Raw genomic sequence first — 17,723 nt, 5'->3', positions numbered from 1 at the left:
CCTGTCCTGCCCCGCTCCGCCCAGTCCGCCACTCACCCCCGGGCGATCAGTACCTCTAGGGCTCACCCGCTCCCTCCTAAAGCCTTTGACCTACAGATCTCCACCTTTAAGAAATCTGATGGCCTTTGCTCAAGGTTCTGTACTTTGCTGAATGGCCTTCCCTGACCCTTACTTCTCTAGCTGTCATTCTGCCCACCTCATGAAGTGAAGTGAAATGAAATCGCTCAGTTGTGTCCGACTCTTTGCTACCCGATGGACTGTGGCCTACGAGGTTCCTCCAACCATGGAATTTTCTAGGCAAGAATACTGGAGTGGGTTGCCATTTCCTTCTCCAGGGGATCTTCCCGACCCAGGGATCGAACCTGGGTCTTCTGCATTGCAAACAGATGCTTTTACCGTCGAAGCCACTAGGGAATCCCGTCCACCCCCCATTAGATCAGATTAGATCAGTCGCTCAGTCGTGTCCGACTCTTTGCGACCCCATGAATCACAGCACGCCAGGCCTCCCTGTCCATCACCAACTCCTGGAGTTCACTGAGATTCACGTCCATCGAGTCAGTGATGCCATCCAGCCATCTCATCCTCTGCCGTCCCCTTCTCCTCTTGCCCCCAATCCCTCCCAGCATCAGAGTCTTTTCCAATGAGTCAACTCTTCGCACAAGGTGCCAAAGTACTGGAGTTTCAGCTTTAGCATCATTCCTTCCAAAGAAATCCCAGGGCTGATCTCCTTCAGAATGGACTGGTTGGATCTCCTTGCAGTCCAAGGGACTCTCAAGAGTCTTCTCCAACACCACAGTTCAAAAGCATCAATTCTTCGGCGCTCAGCCTTCTTCACAGTCCAACTCTCACATCCATACATGACCACAGGAAAAACCATAGCCTTGACTAGACGAACCTTTGTTGGCAAAGTAATGTCTCTGCTTTTGAATATGCTATCTAGTTTGGTCATAACTTTCCTTCCAAGGAGTAAGGGTCTTTTAATTTCATGGCTGCAGTCACCATCTGCAGTGATTTTGGAGCCCAGAAAAATAAAGTCTGACACTGTTTCCACTGTTTCCCCATCTATTTCCCATGAAGTGGTGGGACCGGATGCCATGATCGTTTTCTGAATGTTGAGCTTTAAGCCAACTTTTTCACTCTCCACCCTCACTTTCATCAAGAGGCTTTTTAGTTCCTCTTCACTTTCTGCCATAAGGGTGGTGTCATCTGCATATCTGAGGTTATTGATATTTCTCCCGGCAATCTTGATTCCAGCTTGTGTTTCTTCCAGTCCAGCGTTTCTCATGATGTACTCTGCATAGAAGTTAAATAAACAGGGTGACAGTGTACAGCCTTGACGAACTCCTTTTCCTATTTGGAACCAGTCTGTTGTTCCATGTCCAGTTCTAACTGTTGCTTCCTGACCTGCATACAAATTTCTCAAGAGGCAGAACAGGTGGTTTGGTATTCCCATCTCTTGAAGAATTTTGCACAGTTTATTGTGATGCACACAGTCAAAGGCTTTGGCATAGTCAATAAAGCAGAAATAGATGTTTTTCTGGAACTCTCTTGCTTTTTCCATGATCCAGCAGATGTTGGCAATTTGATCTCTGGTTCCTCTGCCTTTTCTAAAACCAGCTTGAACATCAGGAAGTTCACGGTTCACATATTGCTGAAGCCTGGCTTGGAGAATTTTGAGCATGACTTTACTAGTGTGTGAGATGAATGCAATTGTGCGGTAATTTGAGCATTCTTTGGCATTGCCTTTCTTTGGGACTGGAATGAAAACTGACTTTTTCCAGTCCTGTGGCCACTGCTGAGTTTTCCAAATTTGCTGGCATATTGAATGCAGCACTTTCACAGCATCGTCTTTCAAGATTTGGAATGGCTCAACTGGAATTCCATCACCTCCACTAGCTTTGTTTGTAGTGATGCTTTCTAAGGCCCACTTGACTTCACATTCCAGGATGTCTGGCTGTAGGTGAGTGATCACACCATCGTGGTTATCTGGGTCGTGAAGATCTTTTTTGTACAGTTCTTCTGTGTATTCTTGCCACCTCTTCTTAATATCTTCTGCTTCTGTTAGGTCCATACCATTTCTGTCCTTTATTGAGCCCATCTTTGCATGAAATGTTCCCTTGGTATCTCTGATTTTCTTGAAGAAATCCCTAGTCTTTCCCATTCTGTTGTTTTCCTCTATTTCTTTGCATTAATCGCTGAAGAAGGCTTTCTTATCTCTTCTTGCTATTCTTTGGAACTCTGCATTCAAATGTTTATATCTTTCCTTTTCTCCTTTGCTTTTCACTTCTTTTCTTTTCACAGCTATTTGTAAGGCCTCCCCAGACAGCCATTTTGCTTTTTTGCATTTCTTTTCCATGGGAATGGTCTTGATCCCTGTCTCCTGTACAATGTCACGAACCTCATTCCATAATTCATCAGGCACTCTATCTATCAGATCTAGTCCCTTAAATCTATTTCTCACTTCCACTGTATAATCATAAGGGACTTGATTTAGGTCATACCTGAGTGGTCTAGTGGTTTTCCCTACTTTCTTCAATTTAAGTCTGAATTTGGCAATAAGGAGTTCATGGTCTGAGCCACAGTCAGCTCCTGGTCTTGTTTTTGCTGACTGTATAGAGCTTCTCCATCTTTGGCTGCAAAGAACATCATCAGTCTGATTTTGGTGTTGACCATCTGGTCATGTCCATGTATTGAGTCTTCTCTTGTGTTGTTGGAAGAGGGTGTTTGTTATGACCAGTGCATTTTCTTGGCAAAACTCTATTAGCCTTTGCCCTGCTTCATTCCGTATTCCAAGGCCAAATTTGCCTGTTACTCCAGGTGTTTCTTGACTTCCTACTTTTGCATTCCAGTCCCCTATAATGAAAAGGACATCTTTTGGGGGTGTTAGTTCTAAAAGGTCTTGTAGGTCTTCATAGAACCGTTCAACTTCAGCTTCTTCAGCATTACTGGTTGGGGCATAGATTTGGATTACTGTGATATTGAATGGTTTGCCTTGGAAACGAACAGAGATCATTCTGTCGTTCTTGAGATTGCATCCAAGTACTGCATTTCGGACTCTTTTGTTGACCATGATGGCCACTCCATTTCTTCTGAGGGATTCCTGCCCGCAGTAGTAGATATAATGGTCATCTGAGTTAAATTCACCCATTCCAGTCCATTTCAGTTCGCTGATTCCTAGAATGTCGACATTCACTCTTGCCCTCTCTTGTTTGACCACTTCCAATTTACCTTGATTCATGGACCTGACATTCCAGGTTCCTATGCAATATTGCTCTTTACAGCATCGGACCTTGCTTCTATCACCAGTCACATCCACATCTGGGTATTGTTTTTGCTTTGGCTCCATCCGTTCATTCTTTCTGGAATTATTTCTCCACTGATCTCCAGTACCATATTGGGCACCTACTGACCTGGGGAGTTTCTCTTTCAGTATCCTATCATTTTGCCTTTTCATACTGTTCATGGGGTTCTCAAGGCAAGAATACTGAAGTGGTTTGCCATTCCCTTCTCCAGTGGACCACATTCTGTCAGATCTCTCCACCATGACCCGCCCATCTTGGGTTGCCCCACAGGCATGGCTTAGTTTCATTGAGTTAGACAAGGCTGTGGTTGTAGTGTGATTGGATTGACTAGTTTTCTGTGAGTATGGTTTCAATGTGTCTGCCCTCTGATGCCCTCTTGCAACACCTACCGTCTTACTTGGGTTTCTCTTACCTTGGGCATGGGGTATCTCTTCACGGCTGCTCCAGCAAAGCGCAGCCAATGCTCCTTACCTTGGACGAGTTAGGAAGCAGAAAAGCAAGCTTAGTTATAGACATGCAGAGTTAGGAGCAGTTAAAAAAAAAGAGTCGGACACTACTGAGTGACTGAACTGACTGAAAAAAAAAAAGGACTTCCCTGATGGCTCAAACAGTAAAGAATCTGCTTGCAATGCAGGAGACGCTGGAGACTTGGGTCCGATCCCTGGGTGGGGAAGACTCCCCTGGAGGGAGAAATGGCAATCCACTCCAGTATTCTTGCCTGGAGAATCCCATGGATAGAGTCCATGGCTATAGTCCATGGGGTTGCAAAGAGTGGGACATGACTGAAGTGACTGAGCACACAAAGTGAAAAAAAACACTAGGAATGCTCGGGCCTGCTCACTGTTCTCTTTATCTTCTTCGTTCTCAGGAAAGGGAAAGAGAAAAACTCATTCTTTTTTCTTTCTTACTGAAACACATCCACATACCTATGAGTAAATGCTTTTGATAGGCCTGTTTGTTTTCCTGTCTTGGTAGCTGTGGTACCCTGGGCAGATCCCTGGAGGCGGAGTCCGGAGAACTGCAGTGAGGTGTCTGATAATTTAGGGTCTTGGACAGGTCACCTTCCTTTGCTGGGCCTCCATTTCTTCATCTACATAAATGAGGATGTAATCCTGGCCTGTTAGGACTGTGAGACCATGGTGGCCAGGGAGTGTTGCCTGCCATCCTGTTGCAGAGAATACCGTATCTGACTCTGTGTTGGAACTGTTTCTTTTGACTTGCTTTTCACCGCTGTTACTATAATCATACATAATGGCCCATCGCAGAGGACCCTGCCCCTCTACCTGACTGTTAAACTAAAGTAAAGCAAAGTGAAGTGGCTCAGTCTGCCAGGCTCCTCCATCCATGGGATTTTCCAGTCAAGAATACTGGAGTGGAAAAAAAAAAAAGAATACTGGAGTGGGTAGCCTTTCCCTTCTCCAGGGGATCTTCCCAACCCAGGGATGGAACCCAGGTCTCCCTCATTGCAGGCGGATTCTTTACCAGCTGAGCCACAAGGGAAGTCCTGTTACACTAAAGTGCCTTTGTTTAGCTCACAGGGAGATTATCTGACCCTGCTCACCTGTGAAAAGAAGAGATTAACATATCCCTTCCAAAGGCTTCCCAGCTGGCTCAGTGGTCAAGAACCTGGCTGCCAATGCAGGAGATGCAGGTTCGATCCCTGGGTTGGGAAGATCCCCTGGAGAAGGAAATGGCTACCTAGTCCAGTATTCTTGCCTGGGAAATCCTATGGACAGAGGAGCCTGGCGGGCCCAGTCCATGGGGGTCGCTCAAGAGCCAGACATGACAACAAAGGGGCCATAACTAGAGAGGCAAAAGGAAAAATCTTTCTTCCCAGGCCCTGCAGCAGAGTTTGTTTTAGTCATTAAACAACACGTTGGGCCAGACACTATTATGGGTCCCAGCCACACTGCAGGGAACAAAACCAGAACTCTGACTGAGGTGACTAAGCATGCTCGGAACATGTGGGATCTTAGTTCCCTGACCAGAGACCCCTGGAAGCAAGGATGCTTACCCTCGGCGGCACCACTGGGGAAGTCCCAGGAAGCTTTTCTTTTCTGTTGGATGCAGATAGCAAATGGAACCCTCTCGGAGGAAGTGAAGACTGAACTCTTTTTTTCTGCACTTCCTGTTCCTTCTAGATCTGGCCTCTGGGACTCTGGGTGTTCTCAGGGCCCAAGACCCCTCCCAGGATCTACCTAGTTTACAGGCAGTTGGTGGGGCTGGAACTACCTAGATCTATCTCTAATATCTCACAGTCAATACCTGTTCCTTTGCTTAAGAATTCCTATAGGGACTTCCCTGGTGATCCAGTGGCTAAGACTCTATGCTCCCATGGAGGGGGACTGGGTTCTATTCCTGGTCAGGGACTAGATCCCACATGTTGCAACTAAGACCCAGTGCAGCCAAATAAAATAAATTAAAAACATGTTATAAAGTAAAACGTACTATATGATTTCAGTTAAAAAAATGAAGACATATGGGAGTGAGAAATGCATAAATTGTGATATATGCCTACAATACTATACAAAATAACAATTAAAAGAAATGAATTAGCCCTCATGTATCAGCTACGTAGAATTCAAAACTATAAAGTTGAGCAAAAAAAAAAAAAGAATTCCTATAATATCCATCACATGCTCAGTCATGTCTGACTCTTTATGACCCTCATGGCCAGGCTCCTCTGTCCATGGGATTTTCCAGGCAAGAAAACTGAAGTGCATTGCCATTTCCTTCTCCAGGGGATATCGCTCACCCAGAGATTGAAGCCTAGTCTCCTGCATGGCAGTTCAGTTCAATTAAGTCCCTCACTTTAGTTCAGTTTAGTTCAGTCCAATTAAGTTCAATTAAGAGTCGGACAATTAAGTCCGACTCTTTGTGACCACATGAACCGCAGCATGCCAGGCCTCCCTGTCCATCACCAATTCCCAGAGTTTACCCAAACTCATGTACATCGAGTCGGTGATGCAATCCAACCATCTCATCCTCTGTCGTCCCCTTCTCCTCCTGCCCTCAATCTTTCCCAGCATCACGGTCTTTTCCAATGAGTCAGCTCTTCACATCATGTGGCCAAAGTATTGGAATTTCAGCTTCAGCATCAGTCGTTCCAATGAACACCCAGGACTGATCTCCTTTAGGATGGACTTGTTGGATCTCCTTGCAGTCCAAGGGACTCTCAAGAGTCTTCTCCAACACTACAGTTCAAAAGCATCAATTCTTCAGCACTCAGCTTTCTTTATAGTCCAACTCTCACATCCATACATGACTACTGGAAAAACCATAGCCTTGACTAGACAGACCTTTGTTGACAAAGTAATATCTCTACTTTTTAATATGTTGTCTAGGTTGGTCATAACTTTCTTCCCAAGGAGTAAGCGTCTTTTTATTTCATGGCTACAATCACCATCTACAGTGATTTTGGAGCCAAAACAAATAAAGTCAGCCAGTATTTCCACTGTTTCCCCAACTATTTGCCATGAAGTGACGGGACTGGATGCCATGATCTTCGTTTTCTGAATGTTGAGTTTTAAGCCAACTTTTTCACTCTCCTCTTTCACTGTCATCAAGAGGCTCTTTAGTTCCTCTTCACTGTCGACATAAGGGTGGTGTCATCTGCATATCTGAGGTTATTGATATTTCTCCCGGCAGTCTTGATTCCAGCTTGTGTTTCTTCCAGCCCAGCGTTTCTCATGATGTACTCTGCATAGAAGTTAAATAAGCAGGGTGACAATATACAGCCTTGACGTACTCCTTTTCCTATTTGGAACCAGTCTGTTGTTCCATGTCCAGTTCTAACTGTTGCTTCCTGACCTGCATACAGGTTTCTCAAGAGGCAGGTCAGGTGGTCTGGTATTCCCATCTCTTGAAGAATTTTGCACAGTTTATTGTGATCCACACAAAGGCTTTGGCATAGTCAATAAAGCAGAAATAGATGGTTTTCTGGAACTCTCTTGCTTTTTTGATGATCCAGCGGATGTTGGCAATTTGATCTCTGGTTCCTCTGCCTTTTCTAAAACCAGCTTGAACATCTGGAAGTTCATGTATTGCTGAAGCCTGGCTTGGAGAATTTTGAGCATGACTTTACTAGCGTGTGAGATGAGTGCAATTGTGCCGTAGTTTGAGCATTCTTTGGCATTGCCTTTCTTTGGGATTGGAATGAAAACTGACTTTTTCCAGTCCTGTGGCCACTGCTGAGTTTTCCAAATTTGCTGGCATATTGAATGCAGCACTTTCACAGCATCATCTTCCAGGATTTGAAATAGCTCAACTGGAATCCCATCACCTCCACTAGCTTTGTTTGTAGTGATGCTTTCTAAGGCCCACTTGACTTCACATTCCAGGATGTCTGGCTCTCGGTGAGTGATCACGCCGTCGTGGTTATCTGGGTCGTGAAGATCTTTTTTGTACAGTTCTTCTGTGTATTCTTGCCACCTCTTCTTAATATCTTCTGCTTCTGTTAGGTCCATACCATTTCTGTCCTTTATTAAGCCCATCTTTGCATGAAATGTTCCTTTGGTATCTCTGATTTTCTTGAAGAGATCTCTTGTCTTTCCCATTCTATTGTTTTCCTCTATTTATTTGCATTGATCACTGAGGAAGGCTTTCCTATCTCTCCTTGCTATTCTTTGGAACTCTGCATTCAAATGGGTATATCTTTCCTTTTCTCCTTTGCTTTTTGCTTCTCTTCTTTTCACAACTATTTGTAAGGCCTCCCCAGACAGCCATTTTGCTTTTTTGCATTTCTTTTTTTTGGGGATGGTTTTGATCCCTGTCTCCTGTACAATATCATGAACTTCTGTCCGTAGCTCATCAGGCATTCTGTCTATCAGATCTAGTCCCTTAAGTCTATTTCTCACTTCCACTGTATAATCATAAGGGACTTGATTTAGGTCATACCTGAGTGGTCTAGTGGTTTTCCCTACTTTCTTCAATTTAAGTCTGAATTTGGCAATAAGGAGTTCATGATCTGAGCCACAGTCAGCTCCCAGTCTTGTTTTTGCTGCCTGCCTGCATTGCAAGCAGATACTTTATTGTTTGAGCCCTCGGGGAAGCCCCAGGGAGCTGGTGAAATACAGATACCTCCACCCCGCTACCCCCCCAGCTCTGGGATCTGGAAGATGTAGGGTGAGGCCCAGGTTTTTCCCTTCAGGGGTTGGATACACCTTTCCAAAGACAAACAAAAATCTACCAGTACTTTAGATCTGTAGTGAACCCGAGTTTCCTTACAAGTACCTTTCACAGTCTCACCGCAATCCTTTTCACAGATTCAGTTCAGTTCAGTTCAGTTCACTCGCTCAGTCATGTCCAACTCTTTGCGACCCCATGAATTGCAGCACGCCAGGCCTCCCTGTCCATCACCAACTCCCAGAGTTTACCCAAACTCATGTTCATCGAGTCAGTGATGCCATCCAGCCATCTCATCCTCTGTCATCCCCTTTTCCTCCTGCCCCCAATCCCTCCCAGCATCAGGGTCTTTTCCAATAAGTCAACTCTTCGCATGAGGTGGCCAAAGTATTGGAGTTTCAGCTTCAGCATCAGTCCTTCCAATGAACACCCAGGACTGATCTCCTTTAGGATGGACTTGTTGGATCTCCTTGCAGTCCAAGGGACTCTCAAGAGTCTTCTCCAACATCACAGTTTAAAAGGATCAATTCTTCGGCGTTCAGCTTTTTTCACAGTCCAACTCTCACATCCATACATGACTACTGGAAAAACCATAGCCTTGACTAGATGGACCTTTGTTGGCAAAGTAATGTTTCTGCTTTTTAATATGCTGTCTAGGTCGGGTGCAGGAGGGCCAAGAGGAGCTACTCCACGTTCACGGTCAGGAGGGGCGGCTGTGAGGAGATACCCCTCATCCAAGGTAAGGAGCAGTGGCTGCGCTTTGCTGGAGCAGCCATGAATAGATACCCCACGTCCAAGGTAAGAGAAACCCAAGTAAGACAGAAGGTGTTGCGAGAGGGCATCAGAGGGCAGACACCCTGAAACCATTATACAGAAAACTAGTCATACTAATCCCATGGACCACAGCCTTGTCTAACTCAATGAAACTAAGCTATGCAGTGTGGGGCCACCCAAGACGGGCGGGTCATGGTGGAGACGTCTGACAGAATGTGGTCCACTGGAGAAGGGAATGGCAAACCACTTCAGTATTCTTGCCTTGAGAACCCCATGAACAGTATGAAAAGGCAAAATGAAAGGATACTGAAAGAGGAACTCACCAGGTCGGTAGGTGCCCATATGCTATTGGAGATCAGTGGAGAAAGAACTCCAGAAATAATGAAGGGATGGAGCCAAAGCAAAAACAATACCCAGTTGTGGATGGGACTGGTGATAGAAGCAAGGTCCGATGCTGTAAAGAGCAATATTGCATAGGAACCTGGAATGTCAGGTCCATGAATCAAGGCAAATTAGAAGTGGTTAAACAGGAGATGGCAAGAGTGAATGTCGACATTCTAGGAATCAGCGAACTGAAATGGACTGGAATGGGTGACTTTAAGTCAGATGACCATTATATCTACTACTGTGGGCAGGAATCCCTTAGAAGAAATGGAATAGCCATCATGGTCAACAAAAGAGTCCGAAATGCAGTACTTGGATGCAATCTCAAAAATGACAGAATGATCTCTGTTCGTTTCCAAGGCAAACCATTCAATATCACAGTAATCCAAGTCTATGCCCCAACCAGTAACGCTGAAGAAGCTGAAGTTGAACGGTTCTATGAAGACCTACAAGACCTTTTAGAACTAACACCCCAAAAAGATGTCCTTTTCATTATAGGGGACTGGAATGCAAAAGTAGGAAGTCAAGAAACACCTGGAATAACAGGCAAATTTGGCCTTGGAATATGGAATGAAGCAGGGCAAAGGCTAATAGAGTTTTGCCAAGAAAATGCACTGGTCATAACAAACACCCTCTTCCAACAACACAAGAGAAGACTCTACACATGGACATCAGCAGATGGTCAACACTGAAATCAGATTGATTATATTCTTTGCAGCCAAAGATGGAGAAGCTCTATACAGTCAGCAAAAGCAAGACCAGGAGCTGACTGTGGCTCAGATCATGAACTCCTTATTGCCAAATTCAGACTTAAATTGAAGAAAGTAGGGGAAACCACTAGACCATTCAGGTATGACCTAAATCAAATCCCTTATGATTATACAGTGGAAGTGAGAAATAGATTTAAGGAACTAGATCTGATAGATAGAGTGCCTGATGAACTATGGACGGAGGTTCGTGACATTGTACAGGAGACAGGGAGCAAGACCATCCCCATGGAAAAGAGATGCAAAAAAGCAAATGGCTGTCTGGGGAGGCCTTGCAAATAGTTCTGAAAAGAAGAGAAGTGAAAAGCACAGGAGAAAAGAAAAGAAAAGATATACCCATTTAAATGCAGAGTTCCAAAGAATAGCAAGAAGAGATAAGAAAGCCTTCTTCAGCGATTAATGCAAAGAAATAGAGGAAAACAACAGAATGGGAAAGACTAAAGATCTCTTCAAGAAAATCAGAGATACTAAGGGAACATTTCATGCAAAGATGGGCTTAATAAAGGACAGAAATGGTATGGACCTAACAAGCAGAAGATATTAAGAAGAGGTGGCAAGAATACACAGAAGAACTGTACAAAAAAGATCTTCACGATCCAGATAATCACGATGGTGTGATCACTGACCTAGAGCCAGACATCCTGGAATGTGAAGTCAAGTGGGCCTTAGAAAGCATCACTATGAAAAAAGCTAGTGGAGGGGATGGGTTTCCAGTTGAGCTATTTCAAATCCTGGAAGATGATGCTGTGAAAGTGCTGCATTCAATATTCCAGCAAATTTGGAAGACTCAGCAGTGGCCACAGGACTGGAAAAAGTCAGTTTTCATTCCAATCCCAAAGAAAGGCAATGCCAAAGAATGCTCAAACTACGGCACAATTGCACTCATCTCACACGCTAGTAAAGTCATGCTCAAAATTCTCCAAGCCAGGCTTCAGCAATACATGAACTTCCAGATGTTCAAGCTGGTTTTAGAAAAGGCAGAGGAACCAGAGATCAAATTGCCAACATCCGCTGGATCATCAAAAAAGCAAGAGAGTTCCAGAAAACCATCTATTTCTGCTTTATTGACTATGCCAAAGCCTTTGACTGTGTGGATCACAATAAACTGTGCAAAATTCTTCAAAAGATGGGAATACCAGACCACCTGACCTGCCTCTTGAGAAACCTGTATGCAGGTCAGGAAGCAACAGTTAGAACTGGACATGGAACAACAGACTGGTTCCAAATAGGAAAAGGAGTACGTCAAGGCTGTATATTGTCACCCTGCTTATTTAACTTCTATGCAGAGTACATCATGAGAAACGCTGGGCTGGAAGAAACACAAGCTGGAATCAAGACTGCCGGGAGAAATATCAATAACCTCAGATATGCAGATGACACCACCCTTATGTCGACAGTGAAGAGGGAACTAAAGAGCCTCTTGATGACAGTGAAAGAGGAGAGTGAAAAAGTTGGCTTAAAGCTCAACATTCAGAAAACGAAGATCATGGCATCTGGTCCCATCACTTCATGGGAAATAGATGGAGAAACAGTGGAAACAGTGTCAGACTTTATTTTTCTGGGCTCCAAAATCACTGTAGATGGTGATTGAATCCATGAAATTAAAAGACTCTTACTCCTTGGAAGGAAAGTTATGACCAACCTAGATAGCATATTCAAAAGCAGAGACATTACTTTGCCAACAAAGGTCCATCTAGTCAAGGCTATGGCTTTTCCTGTGGTCATGTATGGATGTGAGAGTTGGACTGTGAAGAAAGCTGAGCGCCGAAGAATTGATCCTTTTGAACTGTGATGTTGGAGCAGACTCTTGAGAGTCCCTTGGACTTCAAGGAGATCCAACAAGTCCATCCTAAAGGAGATCAGTCCTGGGTGTTCTTTGGGAGAAATGATGCTAAAGCTGAAACTCCAATACTTTGGCCACCTCATGCGAAGAGTTGACTCATTGGAAAAGACTCTGATGCTGGGAGGGATTGGGGGCAGGAGGAAAAGGGGACGACAGAGGATGAGATGGCTGGATGGCATCACTGACTCGATGGATGTGAGTTTGAGTGAACTCCGGGAGTTGGTGATGGACAGGGAGGCCTGGCGTGCTGCAATTCATGGGGTTGGAAAGAGTCGGACACTACTGAGCGACTGAATTGAACTGAATGCGGTTGGTCATAACTTTCCTCCCAAGGAGTAAGCGTCTTTTTATTTCATGGCTACAATCACCATCTACAGTGATTTTGGAGCCAAAACAAATAAAGTCAGCCATTATTTCCACTGTTTCCCCAACTATTTGCCATGACGTGATGGGACTGGATGCCGTGATCTTCGTTTTCTGAATGTTGAGCTTTAAGCCAACTTTTTCACTCTCCTCTTTCACTGTCATCAAGAGGCTTTTTAGTTCCCTCTTCACTGTCGACATAAGGGTGGTGTCATCTGCATATCTGAGGTTATTGATATTTCTCCCGGCAATCTTGATTCCAGCTTGTGCTTCTTCCAGCCCAGTGTTTCTCATGATGTACTCTGCATAGAAGTTAAATAAGCAGGGTGACAATATACAGCCTTGACGTACTCCTTTTCCTATTTGGAACCAGTCTGTTGTTCCATGTCCAGTTCTAACTGTTGCTTCCTGACCTGCATACAGGTTTCTCAAGAGGCAGGTCAGGTGGTTTGGTATTCTCATCTCTTGAAGAATTTTGCACAGTTTATTGTTATGCACACAGTCAAAGGCTTTGGCATAGTCAGTAAAGCAGAAATAGATGGTTTTCTGGAACTCTCTTGCTTTTTTGATGATCCAGCGGATGTTGGCAATTTGATCTCTGGTTCCTCTGCCTTTTCTAAAACCAGCTTGAACATCTGGAAGTATCAGATGTTGAACATCTTGAACATCAGATGTATTGCTGAAGCCTGGCTTGGAGAATTTTGAGCATGACTTTATTAGCGTGTGAGATGAGTGCAATTGTGTGGTAGTTTGAGCATTCTTTGGCATTGCCCTTCTTTGGGATTGGAATGAAAACTGACCTTTTCCAGTCCTGTGGCCACTGGTGTGTTTTCCAAATTTGCTGGCATATTGAGTGCAGCACTTTCAGTGCATCATCTTTCAGGATTTGAGACTCAAGAAGGGGCTAGTGAATTGTCCTGAGGCACAAATGCAGGAATAGCAGGTGGGGTAACCCTTATGGCCATCATTGTGTTCCTTTAAGAGGGAGGCTCATCGCTGGCAACTGGTGCTCAAGCGGGGGCCCAGGGGAGGCCCCAGTGAGAGCCAGGAGCAGGGTTGGGCAACTGGGACCGAGAGGTCTGGCCAGAAGGATGTTTTCAGAGCAACAGAGGAAGCCAGGCCTGAAAGCAGGTGCCTGAAAGTGGGGGCCTGAGACCCCGGCCTGGCTGGATCCTGCTCAGAAGGAAGGCTCTTGGCTCCTCAGGGCCAGACAGTGGCTGAGGTTTGGAGGTCAGTGACTTCTGTGTTTGCTCCGGGCAGTGTAGCTCCTACCTTGTGTGTTTCAGTTACTTTTGTAAGAACCCTCTGAGGTCAGTACCCTTATTATACTCAATCTCCAGAGGTGGGTGCTGACACCAGAGAAGAGGATCTCCCAGCATCACAGCAGAGCAGGATTCTCATCCAGTTCTGTTCCCCTAAAATCTCACATTTTCCCCTGACCCTGACTGTTGGTAGAAGGTCACTAGCCGCTGAGTTAATGAATATAGGAGGTGTTGACCCTCTTTTTCCCTCCCTGGAATGTGGCTTTCCGAAGGTAGGCAGTCCCGGCCCCGTAGACAGGCAACCTGGGTGTAGTAGGTGTACAGTCAGATTGAGAGTTCACAGGGCTGCCCCGCCTCAGCCAGGTGACCTTGGACAGCCCCCTCCCACTCCAAGCCTGGTCCACGTTTATTAATGAGGCTGCCGCTGCCAGCCCCCCTGGGCTGTTAGGAAGATGAGGGTTGCAGGGAAGGAGAAGGGCTTAAAGAGGCTCAGGTCAGAAGAGGTCAGGGCTGGTTGCTGTTTTTAATTCCATCTCAGTTTAGGGCCAGTGGGAAGTTGACTGCTCTTCTCCGTTTTTCAAAATGCCAGCAGCGCTTACATTGTTTTCACAGTAAATAAGTCCCTTGAGCTTAAGCTGAACAGCACATGCTCAAAGGTGGTGTTTATGGAGGGGGTGGAGGCTGTTGCTAGGTTGTCAGAGGCCCCTTTGGGGCTCCCTTAGCCAAAGCCAGTGGGGACAGGGATGACTCTGCCCTACCTGGGGCTGGGGGATGGGGCAGCAGTCCCCCTAACGTGGAGTTAGTGGTCTTTGCAGATCAGAATGCAGCCCTAGAACTGGGAGATCCTGGGCAAGTCACTCCTCAACTTTCAAACTTCACTTGCGGGATGAAGCTGGGGGTTGTGGCGGGGAATCGGTGGTGGTGAGGAGTCCCCCTGAGAGGGGCGTTAGAGGTTATCTGATCCAGAAGTATCAGATGCAGAAAGCCCCAGAGAAGGGAAGGCCTTGATCAAGGCCTCTGAGGTAGGTCTCTGAGGTTCAATCCAGGTTGGTCTACACCCAAATTCAGGTTTTTATGACCTGCCCTCCCCTGAAATGTCAGCCCTACCAAGACTGAACTGGTGGGTTGATTTGTTAGGGGAGTCTAATCTCCTCGGTTCTGTTTTGTCACAGCAAAGATTTGAAGCGACGGACATAAAAGCCCTCGGCGCCTCACAGGTCTCAGACAATCTGTGTTACAGTTCTTGGATGGATCAGTTTTATTTAGAAAATAAAGGAAAATACATCCTCGAGGCTTGAGGGCATGCCGACACAAAGACGTGAAGAGAAGAGAGAGAGAGATAGAGAGAGAGAGATAGAGAAAGAGAAAGAGCGAGAAAGCACACGCACAGGAGAGAAAGACCCCTGGGCCTTCGGCTCCTCTTTTTATACGTTTTTTCTCCTCCCCCTGGACCTGCCCTATGTAAACTGGGCCAGCCAGGAGTGCTGTTTGTTCCACCTGAGGTCCTCACCAGCATCCTCGGACCTTCCTTTGTTTTGTTTTTGCGGGCTTTTCCCTTGTCTTTTATCCACTGCCGTTCTGGACTCCTTTTTCCTATTCTAACTACCTAACAGATTCATTCAGAGCTGGCTTTGTGCCAGGCCCTGTGCTGGGCATCAGGTAATCAGAGCCAGACCTTGCCCTTTGAGAGCCCCAGCTGGTGGGAGTGTGCGGGGAGGCTCGGGAGGAAGAGGTCTGCCCCAAATTAGGAAGGGCTCAGGAAGGCTCTGGGCTTCCCAGAGACTCAGCAGTAAAGAATCAGCTTGCAATGCAGGAGTTGCGGGAGACGCAGGTTCAATCCCTGGGTTGGGAAGATACCCTGGAGGCGGGCAACCCACTCCTGTATTCTTGCCTAGAGAATCTCATAAACACAGGAGCCTGGTGGGCTACAGTCCTTAGGGTTGCAAAGAGTTGGACACAGACTGAAGCGACTTAGCATGCATATAGGAAGGGTCTGCAGAGGAAATGCGGGAGTTGGGCCTTTAGCGCTGAGTAAGAAGGAAATGGCAACCCACTCCAGTGTTCTTGCCTGGAGAATCCCAGGGACGGGGGAGCCTGGTGGGCTGCCGTCTATGGGGTTGCACAGAGTCGGACACGACTGAAGCGACTTAGCAGCAGTAGCAGCAGCAGCAGCAAGGGTTGCTCTGAGGACAGGTGGTAAATCAAGGCTGGAGGTGGAGGCTGGAAACCCTCTGCAGTGATGTGCATGCTAACACTTCAGTCATGTCTGACTCTTTGTGACCCCAAGGACTGTAGCCCACCACGCTCATCTGTCCATGGGATTCTCCAAGCGAGAGTACTGGAGTGAACTGCCATGCCCTCCTCCAGGGGATCTGCAGTGGTAGGGACCTGCACATGCCAGTGGGGGTGGTGGGAGTGGGATGTAGGTCTGGGGACAAATCTGGGAAGAACCTTGATCCATGAGAACAAAGCTTGGCTGTTGCTGCTTGGACTCTATGGGAGTCATGGAGAAGTTGAGATGTGTGGGGAGCAGGGTAAGCTCAGGTGACCAGTGGTCAGTTCAGTTCAGTTGTCTCTCAGTCATGTCCAACTCTTTTTGACCCCATGAACTGAACCACACCAGGCTTCCCTGTCCTTCACCAACTCCTGGAGCTTGCTCAAACTCATGTCCATTGAGTCAGTGATGCCATCCAACCATCTCATCCTCTATCATCCCCTTCTCCTCCTACCTTCAATCTTTTCTAGCATCAGGGTCTTTTCCAGTGAGTCAGTTCTTCGCATCAGGTGGCCAAAGTATTTGAGCTTCAGCTTCATCATCAATCCTTCCTATAAGTATTCAGGACTGATTTCCTTTAGGATTGACTGGTTTGATCTCCTGGACCAGCGGTAGCTCAGTTGATAAAGAATCTGCCCGCAATGCGGGAGACCCTAGTTCGATTCCTGGGCTGGGGAAGATCCCCTGGAGAAGGGAAAGGCTACCCACTCCAGTATTATGGCCTGGAGAATTCCGTGGACAGTCCATGAGGTCACAAAGAGTCGGACACTACTGAGACTTTCATTTCACTTCACTTCACCAGTGTGGTACCCAAGACATTCCAGGGTGAACTGGGCCGCGTGAGTCCACAGCGCCACCTGGTGTTCATCTCCCTCACTGCAACTTGACCTTACTGGGTTTTATCTAACCAGGGAAAAGGTAGAGGACTCGGCTCCCAGGCAAGCTTGTAGACCAGGACCGGTCTGGGAAACTCTGCCCCTTACCAAAACAGCCAGTCTTCATGGGCAAGAGCTCACATTCAGTGATGTGTCCTTTCAGGCCAGGGTCCCCATGTGTGCATAAGGAGACATGGGTCTCATGGTTCAACATGCCTGCAGGAATCCTCCTGCACCATCATGCCCCTCCCCACCTCCTGGCACACATCTGTGATGAGCATCTTATTCTTTTTTTTTAAATTTATTTATTTGGCTGTTCTGGGTCTTAGTTGAGGCACCCAGGATCTTTAGCTGTGGCATGTGGGATTTAGTTCTCTGACCAGTGATGGAACCTGGGCCCCCTGCATTGGGAGCAGGCTTCTTAGCCACTGGACCACGAGGAAAGTCTGAGCATCTTACTCTTTCCTACTAGCTCCCTCAGGCTTTGGGGAAAATTGCTGGAATGACTTCTCCTTGGAATTTCCTCAGTCCAGCACCCCCACCCCCTCCTCCATGATTCTCCTTCCACTTTGCTAGGGGCTTCAGATCTTTGCTACATGTTGGGTAGAGAACAAAGCCAGGGATGACACAGCACGTCTAACGTGTACCTTTGAATCAACAGAAACATCTTGCAAGGATGTTCACAAAACGTTAACGTATCTTAGGATGATGGAATTTTAGATGACTTTTTTTTCATCTTCATACTTTCATGGGT

This window comes from Bos indicus x Bos taurus, chromosome 5, assembly GCF_003369695.1.
Source record: "Bos indicus x Bos taurus breed Angus x Brahman F1 hybrid chromosome 5, Bos_hybrid_MaternalHap_v2.0, whole genome shotgun sequence".
NCBI lineage: Eukaryota > Metazoa > Chordata > Mammalia > Artiodactyla > Bovidae > Bos > Bos indicus x Bos taurus.
Note: the sequence above shows the minus strand (reverse complement) of the source record.